At 38.4% G+C, this 24225-nt stretch overlaps 1 protein-coding gene across 2 annotated transcripts in view; it reads right to left on the reverse strand.

Moving 5' to 3' along the window:
* The window catches only part of ptp4a3b (protein tyrosine phosphatase 4A3b), a 191064-nt gene extending 169262 nt beyond the window's left edge, over positions 1–21802 (reverse strand). Inside the window, exon 1 of one of the 2 annotated variants that reach the window (XM_028818116.2) lies at positions 21626–21792. The gene's annotated coding sequence lies outside the window, so the exon portion shown is untranslated. Of the gene's footprint in view, positions 1–21625 lie in introns of both variants that reach the window. The other variant, XM_051936101.1, reaches the window with a different exon arrangement.
* Positions 21803–24225: the final 2423 nt, after the last annotated feature.

Raw genomic sequence — 24225 nt, forward strand, 5'->3', positions numbered from 1 at the left:
AACACTTCCTCAACAGCATGCAAATTGAGAGGAAACAAAAAAAAACATCAAAATGCTCAAGGGAAATATTGTCAGAACTCTGCAATAACAAACTGCAGAAAAAAAAACACACATGTTTCATTTAAGTCAAAATGTGCAAGAAGCCTGCTACTACTTTCAGGAAATGCTGCACCAGTTCATTTTAAAACTAATGCATAATATATGCAAAAGGAAATAAAACCTTCAAGCCTAGCTATAGATAAAATAAAATTAAAAGACTTAAATTAGGAGAACTTGTGTATCACAGATCTAGCCCAAAAAAAGGCCAATACCACTCACGGCCAAATATAGTCAAACAGCTCTATCAGAACCAATTAAAGTAGTTACTTTTGTATACAAGTGATGAAAAAGAGGGAGATTTATTGCAACGAATTAATATGTTTTGTCTAGTTGAGGAATTGGTGGTTGGGTAACAACTTGATGTACCTCTAAAAATAAGACACTATTTTACTGCTTTACTTTCCAAAGCAGGCAGGACACAGACTAGAAGATGCAGGCAGTTAGAAGTCGCTGGCATAGAATTACAGTTCTCTGGTGAGTCTTCCTGGATTAGTGATGGCCTTGAGTTAAGCATATGTTAAATCTATGACTTCTATTTAAAATTTTAAATAAAACAAATGAGAAAACAATTAGTGGATCACACTGTGTTTTCAATTGTGTTACCTTTGTGATGCCATCAGGCAGTCAGCATCTTAAAAGGAGTAGGCTATGTGCTTGGAGCCTGTAATACTCCTAATGAATGGAAGGGTAAAAAAAAAAAAAAAAAAATTAAAAAAAAGAGGATGAACAACTTCTGCCATCTTGAAATCTGTTGTATGTAAAATGCATGTAATAGAACGGACTTTGGTTTATTGTTTGTGAACTAATATTTATTCTCATTCACAAATACCAATATACTGATTTTCAAATAAAATATCAAAATAGAAGATGAAAAACACTAAGGGCCTTTAGAGTATTCTTGGCCGTCTTTTTCTGGGGTTAATATAAACTGCAAAACAGATAAAAACATCTGCCAGTTTTCCATAAGGACTGGTTTGGTTTTACAATGACATTTGAAAATCACCAGCAAAGAATCATTCTCAACTGGCAAGGTGTGCATCACTTTCAAATTTCACAAAATATTTTAAAAACTGGAAAATAGGTTGTAAGTGTAAATATAATAATTAAAAAAAAGAAATCAGCAGATGTAAATAATGCATGTATCAAGTCTGTGGAATATTCTTAATTCCCCCCCAAAACTCAAATGTTTAGATGGGACCTGTACTCTATGTATACAAAATTACAGATGGTAATTACAAAAAACAAAAAATTATCACAGCATTAGTCAGATGGACATGCACTGGACTAATTTAGTGGAAGAACAGTAACCTTGGCTCCAAAAAAACTAATTCCTGGAAGCATTATATATCTTGATTTCTTTGCAAGTCTAGTCTTAATACAGTATGTGAACATTTTAACATGTTAGTAATACAGCAGGCGAATGTAAAATTTTTGCACATCTCATAAATGATGCAACATAATGCTTGGGCAACAGATGAATCTAAAAGGCATAGCTAAGAAAAAGAAGCAATAAACATTTTTTTAAATGTTAAGTGGTACATCATGACTATAGACTGTAGGTTACTGAAATTCTGTTTCTTGACAGAATATTTGAATAAATCAGTCTTCTGCCTGTTAAATTCAAAATGAAAACTTGGCATGAAGACAAAAAAAATGTCCATTTGTTAGAATAAAGCTACAAAAAAGCATAAATAAATGAAAAGCTTTTGAAACTGAACAATTATACTCTCTTGGGCTGTGCACGCTATGAATGTGCACTAAACAAAACCAATGTGGTTAATCTGCAAGTAAAATAATAAGCACTATGTGCCACTATAGTAGTTTTAATTTTCTATGACGTGTAAAAATATACAGTACCTATAAAAACCAAAAGTAACATTAGAAAAAGAATTAATCTGCAAAACAGAATGCCTTTGCATGCTGCTTTATTCCAATATCTCAATATTCTGTTTTTGTTTGCCTTTGCAGGGGGTGAAAGAAAGAAAGAAAGAAAGAAAGAAAGAAAGAAAGAAAGAAAGAAAGAAAGAAAGAAAGAAAGAAAGAAAGAAAGAAAGAAAGAAAGAAAGAAAGAAAGAAAGAAAGAAAGAAAGAAAGAAAGAAAGAAAGAAAGAAAGCTTAATTTAGCTGTTCTTCAAATTTCCTTCCTCACCCAGTTTTTAATAAACAGTGAATTTTATACCTTCTGTTTAAGTAGTATACTTTCCCAGTGACAAGATTAGTATATTATACCATTTTAAAAACAAAAAACACATGCAATATGTTTATAGAAATGCACACTAGTAAAATGACAGAACCCTAATGCTTTTATAGTTTTTTGCCTACCATAAGAACTTTCTTTGCCAAGTATCCAGTTGTATCTGTAAAGCAGGAACTAATTGGAACATCTGACTGGTGCACCATGATCAGTGAAAAGCTTTCATTCAATAAGCTATCCTTGTGACGTCAAGATTACAAGTTTAAAGCTTTCTTAATATAATTTTTATTAACCTTTAGCAACACCTTCCATCTGAAATAAAAAAATACAGGCACATATGCCGAAATAATACTTTACGCTCTTAGAGCTCCTAATGAAACTAGCATAAATGAACAGTACTGTATATTACGTTATGGTTACTTAGGAATGGTTGGGAGGGAAATAAATCAAATGATTCCAGAGAAAAATCAAGCTCTGCAGGCCAAAGTTAAAGTCTTTCTGACTCTTACAAGAAACTTGATATACCTGAAATCTATCTTAAGTGCAATAAAAAGTGGTGGAATAATTAAATTAAAGGCATTCTTTTATTTCAGTTTAGATTTGCAGCAAATCCCATATCAATATACTTTTATTTGAATCTGTACACCAAAATTTGAAAATATCTTCAGGGTGAATACTTTACAAAGGTACTATGGGTCATTGACCTTCAGTTGTAACTGCTTCAGGGAATCTTTAAACCAGCTTTGCCATTTTTTTTCTCTAATTAGCTGGTAGTCAGTCAAAACCCCTGCTTTGCATAATGTGTTTACAAAAACTGAACATGACATGATCTTTACCAGAATATGAAGATCATTTACCCAAAAAGGAAGGATTTTCCTTCTCACACCCAACACCTTGCATTGACATCTTGCCAAAAGCATTGATTCTTCCTTTGATTGTCAAGTTGCCAAAATTTAATAATGCACTAGGCTAGAATACTTCTCTTGAATCTCTTTAGGAAAAATCTAAATAATCTGGAGCATTCTTTTCATACAATTGACACACAAATACGTCTGAGAGAGGAATCTGAAGAATTTCATACATTTGCACTTTCTTTTAGCCAGCAACAGAGCAGTCATTATGTTTATTTAACTACACTCTTGAGGAGACCCCAATTTTACTGGCCTACTAACAATACCATGCCGATGCAACACAGCGCTACATATTTCTACCTTGAAAGAATTGTGCTGAATCAATTCTGTTTGAATTTTAAGGAATTAGAATGCATCTACTGTATATAAAACTGTGCTAAAGATTTAATAGTTGACCAGAAGGATCAATTGATCTGTTGGCGTTTTCACACCGGAATCCTATTGGGGTTTCAGTTAGCTTTCCCCTCCCTCCCGCTAACTATGGTATTAACAAAACTGGATGTATTGTTTCACAATGTATTTTTGATTAAGGGAAATGTCATTACAGATTTCCAAAAATGTATTTTGTTTGAACATAAGCCTTGCTTCAAAAATAAGAAAGGGCAAAAGATTTTCAAACTCAGACCTCAGCAGTGCATTTTAAGAGACCTGAAAAAAGTGTTTTGATTCTTTGACATGGAAGCTATTATTTTAAGCATATAAATAAGAAAGATACACATACACCAAAGCAACTTATACAACACCTACTTCCTACCCCTTATTTGGGTCATCACACAAAAGAAAGAAGGAAAAAAAACATGACTGTTCCCATTTAACCTCTTTACCATTTAACAGCAAAAAGTATTCTTTCATAAAGAGGCTTTGAAAAACTTGTGGTGTGAATAAATCACTACAAAAGAGCAGAGTGGTACTGTCACTGGTCTAGCACTGGACTTGTGAAAGAACTCACATCCAACGTATCAATGTGGCAGTTAGAGTAAGGTTGTTCAAGGATGCTTGTTTTCCCTTTAACGAATATTAAGCCCAAAAAAAGTCATGTTTTACTTACCCCTTGTAGTCTGTAGAGGTGGCAGAGAATTATGTGCTTTAGAAGTGAAGACAGGATTCGTGATCAATGAATGACAGAGACAGGTGGATCTTCAATTCAAAAGCACAGAATTATGTGAATGTACCTGTATGCTGACTTTCTAGAATGAAATACAGTGGAACCTCGGGTTACGAATGTCTCGGAACACGTAATAATAATAATAATTCATTACATTTATATAGCGCTTTTCTCAGTACTCAAAGCACTATCCACACAGGGAGGAACCGGGAAGCGAACCCACAATCTTCCACAGTCTCCTTACTGCAAAGCAGCAGCACTACCACTTCTCCAAACTTTTGCATCTGTTCTCGACCACACACTCGGGTGACGAACAAGCCAGTTTCCCTTCCAGTTCGTACGCGCCGATGATTTCTGCACGTGTTCAGTCTCTCCCTGTGCAGCGAGCGAGAGAGAGCGCGAGCAAGAAAGAGAGCGAGAGAGAAAGAGAGCGAGAGAGAAAGAGAGCGAGAGAGAAAGAGAGCGAGCGTATATATATTTACACACAGCTCGTACGGTCCTGAATGGATTAATTGTATTTACATACAATCCTATGGGGGAAATTACTTCGTAATTCATTCCAAAACATGACCCCGGTCGTGACCCGAGGTTCCACTGTATTTCTAACATTTCAGCAAAAAAATTATGCATGTTTTGAACACATCTATATTACTAAATGAAGGTTGTATATATGCACGGATGCCAGAGGCTAGAAGCACCAAACGTGCACACACACTGCGCCTCAGCGCCCCAGAGTCAAACCCAGCAGCTTCCCAGAGTCAGTAGGTGGCGCCCAAACAACACGACACAACCTGTAAACTAAACTTCAGGTCACAATACAACCGCCGCCCAAACACGAACACGCACACCACCCATAATGTTTGTATATATGCAAGGATTGCAGAGGCCAGAAGCAAGCCGTGCACAATACAACCGCCGCCCGAACGCGAACACATTTTCGCGTCGGCTACAACTGGGGTAGTGGCCAATTTGTTGATAAATGGTTGGACATGTCACTCTTTATTCAAGCTTCCAGTTTCAGTCACGGAAACATCGGTGAAACTATGAAAATGCAAAGCGAAAGTGCAAATGAGATCCATCTGGCAAAACTATTGATTTTAGATGAATGTACGATGCCATCCAGTCATTTACTCAATACCATTGATAAACTTCTCAGAGTGTTAATGGATAATAATATTCCATTTGGAGGAAAAGTACTTTTATTAGGAGGAGATTTTTGACAGTGCTTGGCTGTTGTTCCGCACGGCATGCGTTCAGCTATTGTTCAGTCCAGTTTGAAATTGTTCAGTCCAGTTTGAAATACTCAGAAAATTGACATTACTTTGAGAATCTAAGCTTGGTACAGAACCTGCGGTGTACAGATCCACAATATACCAATTGGTTGTTGCAGCTAGGAAATGGAAACCTTACCAATGTGTCGTGAACTTCACCCAGATATTATTCAAATCCCTCACGCCTTTATTTGCAATGACTTGGTAACAGAGGTTTTTGGTGAAGCAATATCATTTGACCAGATACCACTTTTGACACACCGGGCTATATTATGTCCAAAGAATATTGACGTTGACCAGATAAATAACCAAGTGATTGCATTGCTTCCTGGAGAAAGCCGCGTCTTTCTAAGTACTGACAGTGTTGATTCTGAAGACGAAACTGAGCATCTTAATTTCCCATTAGAATATTTAAACACTATTAATCCGGCCGGATTACCACAACACAGTTTTAACCTTAAAGTAGGGACAATAGTCATGCTATTAAGAAACCTTAATACTAAACAAGGTTTATGCAACGGTACACGGTTGGTCGTGAACAGCATGACAGAAAATGTTATTGACGCACAAGTCCTTACGGGATCCCATACTGGCAATACTGTTTTGATTCCCAGAATTCACCTTACATATTCTGACCTGGAATTACCTTTTAAACGTAAACGACACCAATTTCCCACTAATGCTGCATTTGCCATGACGATCAACAAATCCCAAGGACAAACCATGGACAAAGTAGGCATTTACCTATCTGAGCCTGTATTTAGACATGGACAACTGTATGTTGCCTTTTCAAGAGTTTGGCGTTCGTGTGACGTTAAAGTGAAGGTTTTAACTACTCCATACCAGGGAGAGCTAATTCAAGGACAGGAAACCTTCTTTACCAAAAATGTCGTTTATAAAGAAATTTGTGATTAACTATTATGAATTTTACCATTTTATGAATGGTTTCATTTTTCATTTAAACCTTTACACTTCAATACTTTTTTACTTATAAGTGCAGCAACTCAAAGACATTTTGGACTTAAATGATATAACAATTAAATTTCAATTTTACTTTTTATCCATCCATCCATTCTCTTCCGCTTATCCGAGGTCGGGTCGCAGGGGCAGCAGCTTGAGCAGAGATGCCCAGACTTCCCTCTCCCCAGCCACTTCTTCTAGCTCTTCTGGGGGAATCCCAAGACGTTCCCAGGCCAGCCAAGAGACATAGTCCCTCCAGCGTGGCCTGGGTCTTCCCCGGGCCTCCTCCCGATTAGACGTGCCCGGAACACCTCACCAGGGAGGCATCCAGGAGGCATCCTGATCAGATGCCCGAGCCACCTCATCTGACTCCTCTCGATGCGGAGGAGCAGCGGCTCTACTCTGAACCCCTCCCGGATGACGGAGCTTCTCACCCTATCTTTAAGGGAAAGCCCAGACACCCTACGGAGGAAACTCATTTCAGCCGCTTGTATTTGCGATCTCGTTCTTTCGGTCACTACCCATAGCTACCTTGCGGCTCAGCTCCTTTTTCACCACAACAGACCGATGCATTACTTTTTATAAATTGGTTAATTTTAGTACAAATATATTTATTTAATTAAATGAAAACTTTCCCAGGACGCTCCCACCCTTCATCATTTTTCATCCCTCCAAAGATCAGAGGGAACAGAAAGTGATTGCCATTCTTGGATTTGCGATTCTTTAGAGAATCGGGGGTTTATTGGTGAATGGATAACAGACATATGGATTATGCAAAACAAAGGTTATATGAGAAATTTTGTTTCTTTTTTTCTGTAGACATTTTCTACATTGTCACCATTGTCTTGTGCTGATCACTATTTACTCCTGTACTATTAGAATTTTTGTGTTATGTCCTTTTACCAGTAAAACAGGAGATTAAAATGCTTCTTAGCCACCAGGAAAAACTAAACAGAGTAAGTAAAAAATTAAAAATAGCAAATGTAATTTTTGGTTAATTTTATTTTGTGTAAAATCAATTCTATAATCACAACTTAGAATATCTTCATAGGCTAGTGGTAGCTGATTTGACTTTTTTTAATACCTTATATGGTAATGACAGGTCTGACAGGAGAGTGTCCCCCACGTGTGGAGAAAAGCATGTGGCCTGTGATATCTCTGGCAATCAGCAGCTACACTCTAAAACACACATAGCTCTGATCTCTCTCTCAAAAACATCAAATGCTACTCCTTAACAATCACTAGATGATAATATCTGTTGAACAAACAGGTATCGCTAGCTAAGCAGAGGCAAGGTACACTCCAACACGTGGCAAGAGGTAGACCGCCTTGAACGCAGGCTGGCGCATGAGTGAGGAGGGCCCCACAATGCCTCTCAGATTCATACAAATAAATCATTAGCATAACTAAACTATGATACTTAGCGCAATGAGAGCAGAAGTCGCAAAATCAACGGGAATGTTAAAGCAAATTATCTAAATCCGTTAAGTACCTCTCTCGTGAATGGCGGCCAGAAAGACATACATATATATATATATATATATATATATATATATATACACACACACACACACAGTGGTACCTCTGGTCACGACTGCAATTCGTTCCAAAACTCTGGACGCAACCCGATTTGGTCACGACCCAAATGTAATTTCCCCATAAGATTGTATGTAAATACAATTAATCCATTCCAGATCATACAAACTGTATGTAAATATATTTTTTAACCACAAAAATAGTTAATTATACCATAGAATGCACAATGTAATAGTAAACTAAATGTAAAAACATCGAATATCACTGAGAAAACCTTGAACAACAGAAAAAACTAACAGTGTAAGAGTTCGCACTAGACCCTTACGAACTGCTCGCTGTAAACTTTTTCTTTTTTGAGTTTTAAGCACAGGGAAAAAAATTAAATGCCATTTCTCTTGCGAAACTTTGCAAACTATCCTCTACTGGCTTTAAATTCCCCACCTTCGCCACTTGAAGAAGGATTTTTTTTTTCAGCAAATCGCCATGAATCTTCCTGGCTTTCTCGCATATGATCGGCTCGCTTACGCTATCCCCTGCAAGTTGCTTCTCGTTCAAATACACTAGCAACAGTTCTTCCACCTCTCCCAGGACTTGAGGCCTCTGCTTGGTTTACATTATAACTCCTTTGCAACATCAGCTGCTTTGTTAGGCCCTGTATACGCAAACAAAAGAAAATGGGAAACAGAGAATGGCAAATCATTGGTGCATACGAACAAGCATAGGGAAACTGGCCGCCAGTGTTTTGTTCACTACCAGAGCGTGTGGTTGTGAACAGATGAAAAGTTTTGGCAAACTTTTTGATTGTAACTCGATTTGTACGTGTTCAGAAACGTTCGTGACCAGAGGTTCTATTGTATATGAATGCAATGGGCAACTTCAGATGAGGTTTCTTCCTTCGTTGCCTTCTCCTTGTTATCATCAGTTGGAGAAAATGGCTAATTGTAATTCAGTAGAAATCAACCTTAAAACACTCCAGTTACCTAGAGATGGTCCATCTTGTATAGTGCAGGAGTACTTGACTTTAACATGCCAAAGCTTGTCAATTAATGTTAAGCTTTTTCTTCATTATAATAATATTAAACCATGCCTTAACATTCAACTTAAAGGTGGACTGAGAATAAGCACTGTGAATTTAGACAGACAGACAGACAGACACTTATTAATCCCAAAGGGAAATTCACATACTCCAGCAGCACCTTACTGATACAAAAAACAATACTAAATTAAAGATTGATAATAATGCAGGTAAAAACAGACAACTTTATATAATGTTAACGTTTACCCCACCCCAGGTGGAATTGAAGAGTCGCATAGTTTGGGGGAGGAACGATCTTCTTAGTCTGTCAGTTGAGCAGGACAGTGACAGCAGTCTGTCGCTGAAGCTGCTCTTCTGTCTGGAGATGACACTGTTTAGTGGATGCAGTGGATTTTCCATAATTGATAGGAGCCTGCTGAGCACCCATCGCTCTGCCACAGATGTCAAACTGTCTAGCTCCATGCCAACAATAGAGCCTGCCTTCCTCACCAGTTTGTCCAGGCGTGAGGCGTCCTTCTTCTTAATGCTGCCTCCCCAGCACACCACCGCGTAGAAGAGGGCGCTTGCCACAACCATCTGATAGAATATCTGCAGCATCTTATTGCAGATGTTGAAGGACGCCAGCCTTCTAAGGAAGTATAACCGGCTCTGTCCTTTCTTGCACAGAGCATCAGTATTGGCAGTCCAGTCTAATTTATCATCCAGCTGCACTCCCAGGTATTTATAGGTCTGCACCATCTGCACACAGTCACCTCTGATGATCACGGGGTCCATGAGGGGTCTTGGCCTCCTAAAATCCACCACCAGCTCCTTGGTTTTGCTGGTGTTCAGGTGTAGGTGGTTTGAGTCACACCATTTAACAAAGTCATTGATCAGGTCCCTATACTCCTCCTCCTGCCCACTCCTGATGCAGCCCACGATAGCAGTGTCATCAGTGAACTTTTGCATGTGGCAGGACTCCGAGTTGTGTTGGAAGTCCGATGTATATAGGCTGAACAGGATCAGAGAAAGTACAGTCCCTTGTGGCGCTCCTGTGTTGCTGACCACAATGTCAGACGTGCAAATCCCAAGACGCACATACTGAGGTCTGTCTTTAAGATAGTCCACAATCCATGCCACCAGGTATGAATCTACTCCCATCTCTGTCAGCTTGTCCCTAAGGAGCAGAGGTTGGATTGTGTTGAATTGGCACAAAGTTAACTGGTTGTAAAACACAGATAATAAGATTGATAAGCTCTATGTGGCAGGCAGTATGGAGTAGTGGTTCAGGCTTTGGAATTTAAATTCTGAAACTGTGTGTTCAAATACCGCTATTGATGCTGTGCGACCATCAACAAGTCACTTCACTGGCCTGTGTTGCAATTGGAAAAACAAAAGAAATATAACTAATTCATTCTCAATTGTTGTAATTTGCCTTGAATAAAGCTTCAGCCAAAAAAGGAAATCTATCACGTCCTGCAATGTCAAAGGAGGTAATAAAATGCAAACATTTCATATAAAATAAAAAAAAATTATTTCACTTACAAATCAAAGCAGAAAGTTGCTTATTTTACTGGCGGCAAACTGATAATCATGCCATAATACACCTACAAGAGACAGATAGAAGTAAATCAGCTTAATATATGCTAAAAAGAGCATATGTTCCATTTAACTTAGTTTTAGAAGAAATGTTTTTATCCACTCCATCTTCTAATTAGTATGAATCCGGTTAGCAAATTATGCTCCTATTCAATAACTCAGTTCTCAGTCATCTCTGCCTGTTGCCAGCTCATTGGTCTTCTTTAGATAAATCATAAAGAGAATTAAATCTGAGCTAAAATGTTTGTATAAATAAAGCACACGTGCTTTGTGTTGCCAAGACTATGAAACCCTTAACCCTCACAACATTCATTAGATTTCTTTAAAAAATAAAATTTCTGTGACGACAACTTACCATTTTATTCACTCTAGGTGGTAAAAATATGACACATTTCCTTGTATAAAAATGTCTTGTATTACTTCCATACACAGTATTTTTGTATTATGATGGAGTCAACTTGTTGCCATGGTTGCCAGACTGCACTTTTACATATTAAACTAATTTTCATTCATTATGTCATGTTTAAAATGCACCCCCTCTCCAATCCCTTAAGTTTACAGCTTCCAAGTTACTCTCAGTAATAAATACTGAAGTCAGGTCAAGTAGCATGCATTGATACAGTGTGCTGCCACACCCAACACATGACGAAACAGCTTGGGAAATCCAACCTCCCTCCGCACCCACAGGCATACACACGGTCCAGTCCCACCATACTGAAATGACCATCTATCTGCCGGTGCCAGGTGTTACATGGTCATTCCTTTGACTCGTCCAACTATTTGGGTCCTCAACAATGAGGATCCAGCAAGCCGGATCAACCTCAGGGAATCGCGCCACAAAGCCGTAACTGATGCCCCCTCACAATGCAGGTAATGTGCCTCATTCGGGACTCCATGAGCAACCGCTCATTCAAAACAAAAATCAAACCAACATTACCCAGCGATTCTCTGAAGAGAAACAATACGGAAGGAGATCAGTCTTCGCCTCAGGTCACTGGATAAGGTCCATGTCATGCGACCACATAGCAAAACAGGGAGCACCAGGACCCTAAAGACGTGAACTTCATCCTTTTCCAAAGATATCGGGAACATGACACACCTCTTTGCAGCAACCTCATGGTCTCCCCATGCTCTCCCAATCCATCTACAGACTTCACAGGAAGAGTCACTAGAGACATGAATGTTGCTGCCAAGGTAAGTAAACCTCTCAAGGGTGGTGCTACTGATGGCTGTGCCCAAGACATCATTAAAGACCTGGATCTTGCTATTAACCCAGGACTCTCGCAAGCCCAGACATTCAGACTCCTCCCTCAGTCTCTCGAGAATCCTGACCAGAACCTCCATTGACTCCACAAAGATCACAGCATTGTATGCAAAGTCAAGATCAGTGAATCTTTGTTCACCAACTTTGTACCCCACAGCTGCTGGACCCCACAACCCTGACCATGCAAGCACTGAACAGGGTAGGAGCAAGAACACATCGCTGGTTAATCCCAGAATCAACTGGAAAGAATTCAGAGGTGCTGCTTCTGCTCTACACAGCACTCTCAGTACCAGCGTACAGGCCAGCCATGACATTCAGCAACTTTTATTTGACCCAGCAATGTCTCAGGATGCCCCATTGGGCAGCTTGATCAACTGAGTCAAACACTTTACAAAAATCAACAAAGGTTGCAAAGAAACTCTGCCGATATTTGCGCTTGGACTCGATGAGAATCCTCAGTGGGAGGATGCGGTCAATGGTAGACTTCTTAGACGTAAAACCAGACTGCTCCAGTCACTGGTAGATGAACAAGTGATCACGGATCCTATTGAGGATGACCCTAGCAAGGACTTTACCTGACACAGAAAGTAGTTGCCAGAATCCAGGTGATCACCCTTCCCTTTATAGATAGGGATGACAGGTCCCATTTTTCAGTAAGTTGGGATGACGCCCATCTCCCAAATGGAAGCAAAGATTGCTTGCAATTCCAGGAGGACAGCCTTACCACCAGTCTGGAGAAGTTCACCCCATATAACACAGATCCCTGCAGCCTTCCCGACCTTCAGTTGGTTCACCACCTGTGAAATCTCAGTGAAACTGTGTGGTTCTAAGCTAATCGGAGGATCAGCCTCACGAACCATGGACTCAGAAATGTCCAGCATCCTAGCCAGATGATCAGCTTTAAACAGCTGCTCAAAGTAGCCAGCTCAGTGGGTCATAGCTACAGCATCATCCATAAGGACCATTCCATCACCCTCCCAGACTCTCCGAGGAACAGATTCAGATGTGCGTAATGCTTGGATTCCACTGTAAGCAGGGCGTGGATCACTAGACCATAGATGGCTTGTCGTTTGCTCACATATTCCTCTAAAAAACGCCTCCTTAACTGCCCTCAGAGCCCTCGCAGCCATCCTTCTCAGTTCCCAGTACAGACCAGAGTTGCCATCAAGCCATGTACTGCAACTCCTCTTGATAATATCCAGGGTGTTCTGCGAGATTAAACATCTCCTTTTGGGAACACTGGGAACACCAGCAACACCAGCACAACCCTCACATAAATTGCGTGCAAACTGGCCAAATCCAGCCTCATTCTTCTATTAGGTAGTAACTTCAGAATAGCAACAAGTCTGTAGTCAGAATTCACAAACTGGGCACTACTGGATATGACGTTAAACTGCATCTGACAGGACTCCTTTCTTCTCTCTGCGAGAATAGCTGTGCTGTAGCCTCCCACAGGAAGGCTGCTCACAATAAACACACCTTATGAAAAATTTTTCACTTCTAAATATTCTTCATGTAGACTACACATTTTAATAAAATGCCCTACAAGTCAGTCTTTTGCTTGTCTAAAACTAACAGTGCCAAAAATGAACCTCATGCTTTCAGTCCAGTATGTAAATTTGTTTTTTAAAATGCAAAAATGACAAACTGATAGGCTGCAAAGTTTTCAGTGCTGCTTTAAATACAGAACTCCATTATGAGACAGGTCTCATTATTTCTCAGACAAAAATGTAGTACATTAAAATGAAAGAGTTAACTTAATTCATTTTAATTTATGCTAAATTCTCTGGAATGAACTGGCAGTGGTAAGCAAAATTCTACAAAATTACCATGATTAACTTGTTACCAGTAAACCATCCATCCATTTTATTAATCAACTTTACCCTGAGCAGGATCATGAGCCTATCTCAGCAAGCATAGGGCGCAAGGCAGGAAAAATCAATTGGTCACCAGACCAGTGTAGGGTTGACACACAGACATAACAACAGGCCAGTTTAACATTGCTAGTCCACCTAACCTGTATTTCTTTGAACCACACGAGGAAACCAGAGCACCCCGAGAAAACCCATGCAGACTTGGTAAGAACAAGCAAACTCGTCACTGGGAGCCTTAAGTACAAATACACTAACATTTGACCAATGGAAAATAAAAACGTTTATATGTTAACAGGAGTCATTTTAGCTTTATTTTATGCATTTATAGAAAGCACAGAAGACGGCGGTTTTTATTTTTCACTCTTTCTGTTTAATAGGTCGGTAGTACCATTCAAAAAGAAAAATCTCAAAATTTCAGAAGCAATTTAATATTGTAAACCTAGAATTTAGATTAAGATATTTCCACATTAACTACTCTTTATATACACATACAATTTTTAATCGAACACATCATCAGCAAATGAAAAAAATGACCTGACCAGGAACTGGCTTTCTGCACTATTGCATGCCAAGCGGCTTCACCCGTGAGTCCAATATCCAAGATGCACTTATCACCAGATTCTTGATTAAAGAAAAAAAAAATCTTCGACTCAAATGAAGCCGAAAAACTGTGGTGCTTTTCACAGCTGTTGACTCTCCAATGCAGCATTAGCATACTTGTGTGAAACAGGAAAGCCTTGACAACTTAATGAAAGTGCTTAGAATCCACAGCTTGTCAAGTACAATACATTACTTATTATTGCTACACTAAGGTTACCTAACACAGGCAGAAAATTAACCAAAATTGCATTTGGTGTGTTTACAATTATTACAGGATGGGCTAACCTGAATTTTGGGTACCTGAACTTTGTTATATATACATATATATGTTATTTTTTTCCCCCATGTTATAAAAAATATTTAAGCAGCTTTTTACTTTAAATTATACACTTCCTGACATGTGATGCTGGGAGAACCATCTGGAACTGAACATAACAGTCACCATCATGGATCACAAAACAGAGGTGGTGCAGTCTTAAAAATACCATAGGATCCAGTTGAGCAATACACGGGATTGGGTGAACATATACCTGCTTTACAAAAAACACGCAAAGCATTGCTCACCTTTATTGATTTGTGCGAGAAACTGCAGGGGAAGTCATACTAGTCCATTCTGCCCAGAGGACTGTTGTAAGTTGTGGTACACTCAGTGACTGGAAAGGGTCTAAATAAACTTATCGGAAAGAGCAGATGAGTTATTACAGGTCTGACCCTAGACCCACAGGACGCCATGGAGAGGAAACAAAAGGATGGCCACCATGACTAAAACAGAGCATTACATTGTTCTAGAGTAGGGGTACTCAAACGGCGGACCGCGGTCCACAATCCGGACCGCCAAGACGTTTTTGGCGGACCGCGACTGTCTTCTGCGTAAGTCAAAAGTCCGAATATAAAAGCACCAAAATTATTGTTGTTTTATTATTTACTCTGTAGCAGGGTTGCCAACTGGCATTTTTTATGCCAAATAACTGAAATCTGGCATTTTTGAAAACTGTTTGGCATATAAAATTTGCGTTTGGTCTACTGGCATTTTTTGGTCTTTTTTACAATGCGAATTATCCACCAAAGTCAGAGCTCCGTTCGCATAAGATCGACGCCCTTAAGTCGTCGTTGGTAGCGAGTTCATCGCTGATGACGAAAGCGACCACCACACAATCAAATGTTACAGAAGCTTCGCTACGCATTGTTTGGGTTCTTGGCAGACATAAGAAAGCATTTACTGATGCAGAGGTTGTTAAAGAATGCATGATGTCTTCTTCTTCGGTTCTGTTTAGCGACAAAAAGTGTGTTGAACTGATTCAGCAGATACCATTATCAGACAGTACTGCTAGTCGTCGTGCAGATGACCTTTCTGACAATAGATAGATAGATAGATAGATAGATAGATAGATAGATAGATAGACAGATAGATAGACAGATAGACAGATAGATAGATAGATAGATAGATAGATAGATAGATAGATAGATAGATAGATAGATAGATAGATAGATAGATAGATAGATAGATAGCTTTATTAATCCCAATGGGAAATTCACATGTGGTCAGTGGTCACTTAATATCAGATCTTAAACAGACTGAATTGTTTGCTCTCGCGTGCGATGAATCCACTGATAAAACTGACATGTCTCAACCCTGTATGTTCACAAGATTTTTTGATGGCCATAATTTTGTTGAAGAGTTTGACATTACTACCGCTAGCAAAACAGACCCGCGGTGAGGACGTGTTTTCAGCATTATCGCAGTTTATGCACGCAGCTGGATTGGATGTAACAAAAATGGTTTCCCTTACAACAGACGGGGCACCAGCAATGACTGGTAAAGATAGAGGACTTGTCACTCGTATGAAGGCACTTCAGCCAAACCTTGTTGCTTATCACTGCATCATTCATCAGTCTGCTCTCTGCTCAAAACTTTGTGACGAACTGGCGGAAATGTCTACTCTTGTGAAATTAGTGAATTTTTTTACGATGTAATTCGTCTCTGCAGCATCGTCTGTTTCGTTCTTTTCTTGAAGAGATGTCTGCAGAATTTGGAGACTTGCTGCTTCACAATGACGTCAGGTGGTTAAGCAAGGGCCGTGTGTTGGAAAGGTTCTGGAATCTCCGTGAAGATGTAGCTGACTTTCTGCAGTCCTTGAATACAAAGAAGCTGCAGAAGTTTTAACATTTATTCAAGACAGTGACAAGGTCGCACTGCTGGCATTTCTTGTTGATATTATGGGACATATAAATACACTGAATTTGTCACTTCAGGGTGCAGACAAAACCGTTGTCGAATTGCAAGAAAAATGTTGTGCCTTTGAAACAAAACTGAGCATTTTCATCAATGACTTGGAAGGTGGCAAGATGCTGCATTTCCCAAACCTGAGGAGCTGCATGACAGCTGATCAACAGGCATGTTTTCAGTTGATTTCCACATTTCTACATCATTTGAAGGTCGAGTTTGATGAACGTTTTAAGGATTTCAGAAAACTGAAGCCTGTTTTTTTGTTTGTTGCTGATCCTTTCATTGTCCAGCCTGACGGTGAATGGACTCAAACCCGTCACTGTTGCAAATGGAAGCAGCTGATTTGCAAGCTTCTCACGTTTTGAAAGCAAAATTGAACGAAGTCGGCATAACAATTTTTTGGTCAAAGTTTGTTCCAGATTCTCAGTATCCTGCCGCAAAGAAACTGGCGATTTTTGGTTCAACATATTCTTGTGAGTGTGCGTTCTCCACTATGAACACTATCAAGACGAAACATCGAAGTGTATTTACCGACCAGAACCTCAGGAATGCAATAAGAATTGCACTGACTGGTTACTCACCGAACTATGCTGCCATTATGAAATCGAAACAACAGTTTCACACTGTGTGACAATCACTTACGTACTAACTGTTGTAATTGGTGTGTTAATTGCAACTAGTCATGTGACTATTTTGAATTGTTTTCCATGTTTTGTGCATGTCTTGGTCTTCTGTAAAAAGTTTATCATTTGCGTTGAATCTATTACTAGCCTCCTACAGACCTACACCTACAGTCCTACAGACCTACATGGTAAACCTGGCTATAGCGGACCCCGATGGTTGGTTGCGAACTGAATGTGGACCGCCATTTAAAAACTTTGAGTACCCATGTTCTAGAGAGTCATTGGCCATCAACTAGTGTGCTATGTGGCCTCTTTTTTGCCTAGTGTCCTGACCATAATATGTCTTATCAAGCTGTTTTTTACCATCTTCTCCCTAACAAGTTATAAAATACAATTTTTTCTTTACATAGGGGAAATATTTATGTATGAACTCTATACTTAATCACTTAATGTAATAAAACATACAGGTATGCAAAGTACATTATGCACACTGAATACTAAGCATATCGTATGCTGCTGACAAACATTCATTTGTCATCCCCACTGGACTTGTAGATCAAAGATCAGCCATACCCAGACTGCTCATGAAAGACAAATTTAGCATTCTAGTTAATGTAATGGTGCAAACACAATGCAACATTTTTAAATCTTATCTAGTGGTCTTTTTTTCTCTCTCCAAAGAGACTGGGGGAAAAAAAAAAAACTTCCAAAGAAGATGTACACATATTTGTTGCAAAATGGCCTGTCAAATAAAACAACACATCAATAGAACACTTGCCAGAGAAACTGATGAATGAAACTTAGTCATATGGATATCTTTTACTGCCATTTCATTTCTACATCATGATTAAGATCATGAGTAGCCTCTATCTAATTTGACATTAAACAGATGCAAGACAAAAACCTGCCAAGTTCAAGCTTCCAGTTTACTACAGCATATGCATATACAAAGTTATCTAGATTCACCAATGTACCATTTACAGTTACATGTTACCAAAGAGCATGTCTTAGGTTGTGGGAGGATATCATTACCTAGTGAATATCTACAGAAGGTGGCATAACCTTGTCGTGAAGAGGAAAAGAATGTTTAACAGAAATGAGGAGAAATTGGTACAATTAATAAAAATGCCACACAATCAAAGAAAGGTCAACTTGTTACCAAGATTCACCAAAAACAAAATCATAAAAATGTAAATAATTCCAGTGATTTGACTCAATGATTTTAGAGACCTGAAGAGGGAGGGTTCCCTGTGTACAAATTTCACTACATATACAAAAGAAAATACAATCTACTTCATATTGCCAAACTACACATGAAATTCTCAAGAAACATAAATCATTAACAAGACTCTAACAGAATTAGGTAACAGGCTATTTTAAAAGATCATGGATGCAGCATATGACCTCTAGGGCTTCATGTCAGACCACCTCTGATGTTTTTCCAACATGTTTACAAAGGACAATCTACTCAAACACAAGCCTGATTTTTGCAATTTACCGGTGCATATGCCAGAACACTTCTGTGCCTGAATCATAATGGTGAATATAGAAAAATCGATAGGCCAACTCCAAAGAAAAAAATAAAAAGTCCCAAGAGTCTGGAGCACATTACAAGAGTGAAGCTGACAAAGATATTTTCATAGTATTAACAGAAAAGGAAATAAACCAAACTTGGTTTAGTTAACAGTTAGTAGAGGACACTCCAGTTTTATATAGTGTCCAAAAGGCAGGCAACTTAAGGTGACAACATCAAACAAGCCTAGAATGTTGGTAAGTATTGTGTGCATGAATGTGCCCTGTAATTAACTTGTGTCGAATCTAGATTTTTTTTTTTTTTTTTTTTACTTCTTGTCTCATGCTGATGGGATAACCACCAATGTGTTGAAATACGCAGGTTCAGAAGAGTGACAAGAACCTACAATTTGTTTTGTCTTATAGCTCAACAGACAGGCATGCATACAAAAAAGATTTGATTATCCAATTTTCTTAAAATTTTTGGGTGCTGAACTCAAAAATGAAAACCATTCTTCTCCATTCATAACATTTTTTCAAAAACACATTAAATAATAATACATTTTATTTTTATTGCACCTTTCCCATGCTTAAGGCGCTTGTCAAGCTGTCAAACATAGTTCATTGTTTTCACAATGTACTTAGATATTAATTGTTAATGACAATTTGCATTTATTTCCTAATATTACAGTGTATGTTTATAAAGAAAAAAAAAACAGTGAGAAAATTAACTATAATGAGTATGGTTATCTCATTTGTGAGGACGTTAAAATTCTGTGCATCTTACTGAATTTGCAGTCAAAGCATACAAAATTCCCATGTTTTCGCTATGAGTGGGATAATAGAGCCAAGAATTTTTATTTGGTTCACAAGTAATATCCAGTTAAAAAAAAAAAAAAAGCTACAGCTTGGTGCCAAAAACATCATCAGACCTAGCTTGGTGGATCCAGACAAAGCGGTGCTACAATAGCTTCATATTAAACTTGCTATGATGAAGTTTATTAAAGCCCAGGATTGTTGTAGGCTACGTTTGAAGAGAGCATTTTTGCCAGACCGGATATCAGAAAACTTATTTCTGATGCGAAATTTGATTGATTAACAACCTGGAACAAGAGGCTTTATCATTCAAAGAAGCCATTTTTTAATTTTAGGCAACAATAAAGATCCAAATCATATATAAATTATGAAAAATGTATTATTGAATTTTAAGGAATAAGGTTGCAACATGAGTCTCAAAGTTCACATTTTAGATTTGCACTTGGAATTGTTCCCTGAAATGCGGTGAGTGAAGATCAGGGTGGAAGATTCCATAAGGATATCAAAGACATGGAAAGAATGTCCCTAGTGAGTGGGTGTGTGTGCCCTGCGGTGGGCTGGTGCCATCCTGGGGTGTTTCCTGCCTTGCACCCTGTGATGGCTGGGATTGGCTCCAGCTAACCCCCGTGACCCTGTAGTTAGGATATAGCAGGCTGGATAATGGATGGATGTCAATAAACTTGCATTACTGTTTTCTTTACATATGTCTAAATATTGTCATGATAAATTGATTTTACAATAATACAGTATAGATGAATAAATTGTGTCATTAGTTCAATTATATTTCAATTTTGTACTTAAGTATGATGTGGTGGAAACACTCTAATTACAATTTAATTGTGTTCATGAATGCAAATGAAAATAACTATTCACAATTAAAATAATTTTTATGAGTTTAATTTTCCACACCTGTGAATTATAATTAACTATTGTTAATTATATTCTTCGGCTCCATTACTGTTATTCTGTTTAAACAAATCTGTCATTACACACACTCATTTTGTAATTAGTAATTTGTAAAGTTTGTATTTGTAACTACCTGTGAACTTGTCAGAGAGCTGTGGGCCTGCGCTCAGAAAAGGGTGCTATACAAAAACAAACTGAATTGAATTGTGTTCATCATTTTCTTCCTTGCTTTGCACTGGGCATTCCACTGAACCTTTGAATCAACATTTCTAAAAGGCGCTATATAAAATAGAAAAATATTGTATAGTGAAAAGATGTAGTACGTTTTAAACTGTCAAGAGGAGCAGAAAATGGCATTTATGTAAGAGTATGCTGTTCTTTCAAAATGTCTCCATAACCAGATATTGCTGTCAGACAAGCTTCTTTACATCTGCTTCAAAAAGGAAATACAGGCTTCTACACGAAATGCAGTTTAAGACCCTCCTGAATAGGGGAATTTAAAGATACTGTATCTATATTACCGCGCGTCAGTAACACAAAATACTGCGGTACTGGTTCGGTTCGCTAGAAGGAAACATGCCTGTCAGGGGTATACGGCTTTGAAAAGTAACTGGCAGAAAGAAGCTAAGCAATAGGAGGACACGTCGTTTGCACAGCAGGAGCCCCGGTGAAGTTTAGGGAGCGGCACCCAGCCAGCGCCTCTTTCTCGCACGGATCGCCAAGCACTCTTTGTTTCCGGATTACGGCTCTCGCATTCCCATTGTCTGCGACGCATTTCTCTACGTGCTGAATGCATGAGACGTTTGGATCAGGCAGACTGATTTGAATCTGCTTCGGGATATGAAGCCACACAGCGCTTTTTTTCTCCCTCTTGCACTCAAACCCTACCCTCCCCCTAACAACCTGTTTCTTCCCCTTCTCTTGCCCGGGTTCTTCCATTTGCACGTGCTTTAACATATTATTATTGCTAGCAAAACCGAACTAACTCATGGCGTTCAAAACTGGAATCAAAATAGCACAGCAAACCCCCAATCGCCTTTTTTCTTCTCCTGTACGACTGTAAAATACTAAAGAAAAAATGAGGTGAAATGAACTTAAATTTTAAAAGCTTACCTTCGCTGTTACACCAATTATACGTTTGTCTCACAATCGCTTTCTTTACTGTTGAGATGTTGCGCTGTTTCCTTTTTCAATGGTCTTTCATGCTTCTAACTCTCACTCGCACGCTTCTATGAATCCGCTTCTCTCCATGTGATTTACGCAGCAAAATGACAATCTCGCCCGTCCCCATCCGCGCCTCCCGCCCCTTGTCTCTATGGAGACGCGGCGTCATTGTGCACATGCGTCAGAAGCCCATGAGGCGGGACTTTCAATGTTCAAAAGAGTTGGCGCGCTCCATTTGCACAAAACAATAGAAGAGTTGACAGCTGGCCACCCAGGACGTTTTTTTAACATTCTCTAATGCGAACAGACGCTGGCAGTGACTGGGACGTTTATATGTTATACATGAAATAGGTATCTTAAAATGCGATTTTCTTTTGTTTTTCGCTAGTTTTAATAGGAGGATTAATCAGTAACTCATGAAAGAGAATATTACATCACCTGTTGGATAAATATGTAGTCATTTGTGATTCATCTTGTGTTCACATGCCTAATTTTGTTTAAAACCTATATACTGATTCGTTTCTCTGCTAAAATGCAGGCAGTTACTGTATTTCATCATAAGTCTATCTTGTTAAGTCTAAGTACAACTCTAGAGCAAGCAGTTTTTCAGCAGTCAGATGATTATTTAAATAAACAATTTACTCTTGATTAGTTTCAGTCAGGTTTTAGAACAAATCACAATATAGAAACAGCATTCTTTAAAGTAGTAAATGACTTGCAGGTTAATGCTGACACAGGCAACATACTGTATCTGTTCTCTTTCTCTAAGACCTGAGCGCAGCATTTGAAACCATAGACCACAATATCCTCAGAAATCACCTTCGATGAAAGGTAGGTCTCTCTGGTAGTATCTCAGATTTGTTCTAGTCTTACTTAACAGGTAGAACAGTTTTTGTTAGTTGTAGTGATTATACTTCAGGCATCATCAATATTGTTTACGGTACTCTACAAGCACCTATTCCTGGCTCACTGTTATTTTCAAAGCACATCCTCCTGTTAGGTTAGATTATCTCAAAACAAAAGGTGAACTACCACAGTTATACAAATAACACACAGCTTTACTTATCTATAGCACTTAATGACCCTGAAGTTCTGGGTCCTTCGATCCAATGTCATACTTGTACAGTATTTCTGAATGGACGAGTAGTAATTTCCTGAAGCAAAATAAGAAAAATAAAAAACAGCGACCTTAGTTGTTGACAAAAATGGAAAAAAGTGATCTAAAATTGACCCACTGTCTTTAATAGTTAAGGCAGAAGTAAAGAATTTAGGTGTAATCATAGACTTTGACCTAAACTTTAAATTGCACAAAAACTATATTACTGGGACTGCATTTTTTCATTTAACAACATTGCAAGATGCTGAAATATTAATCAATTTAGTTGACTAGATTACTGTAATGCACTCCTGACAAGATTACCTAAAATCGTATTTTATTCTGTTTTATCTTTTTATATTCTGTGTTGCCCTTGTACGTTACATCCTATTCTATCTTATTATATTTTGTGTTGTCTTTGTATGTTGCATCAATGCTACCTGGACAAATTCCTAGTACACGCTAGTGTAATTGACCAAAAGTGAATTTTGTTCCTGATTGACATTAATCGGCCGCAGTTATTTTACAATGCAGCAACCCGCAAAGATCTTAACCAGAAGAAGAACATCTGCCGCACATCTCACCAGTTTTATCATTGTTACATTGGCTTCCTATGTCCTTTATAATTTATAAAGGTCTAAAAAATCTTGATACTTACTATATTTTGAGTAACTGTACCATAATATTCCCAGGCATAGCCTTAGATCTTCTAATACTGGTTTTCTTATCATTCCAAGAGCTAAGTATTTAAGAAGTGATGAGGCAACCTTTTTCTGTTATGCACCAAAACTCTGGAGTTTTTTACCTATACAGATACACCCAGGCTGACACTGTGCAACATTTTAAAAATAACTCCTAAAAGCCAACTTTTTTAATTTGGCTTTTTCATAGCTGTATATTCGCTCCATTTCTAATAGATTGTATAGAAATATCATATACTTCTGGGATTTGCAATCATAATTATTCTGTATTTTTCACTGCTTTCTTTTCTGTTTTTTCAATTGTATGCCATCAACACCTGATCAATGTACTGCATGTGCAGCGCCCTGTGATGTTGTTTTGTTTTTTTCTCAAGCATCACACCCCTGCATTTTTTTTGTCTGTCCCGACACAGCCATCTGCACACAGCCATCTGACCATAACATTGGGTTTATTATTAGAGACTTTAAAGCAAATCTATATAAAGGGCTGTGCTTTTTCTACTTATTGCATATTTGTGTTATTAAGTATTCATTGATTTATTTCTTACCTACTATTATTGGTACTTTATTTATCCATTTTTATTCTAATTAGCTTGGTGAGTGAATAGCTTTGTTCACATCCAGCCACACTTTCTCAATTCCACCGAGATCCAGACTCTGACTTGGCCACTCCAGGGGCCTCATGTATAACGCCATGTGTAGAACTCACACTATAACATGGTGTAGAACTCACACTATAACATGGCGTAAGC

The sequence above is a fragment of the Erpetoichthys calabaricus genome, chromosome 13 (genome assembly GCF_900747795.2).
Source record: "Erpetoichthys calabaricus chromosome 13, fErpCal1.3, whole genome shotgun sequence".
NCBI lineage: Eukaryota > Metazoa > Chordata > Cladistia > Polypteriformes > Polypteridae > Erpetoichthys > Erpetoichthys calabaricus.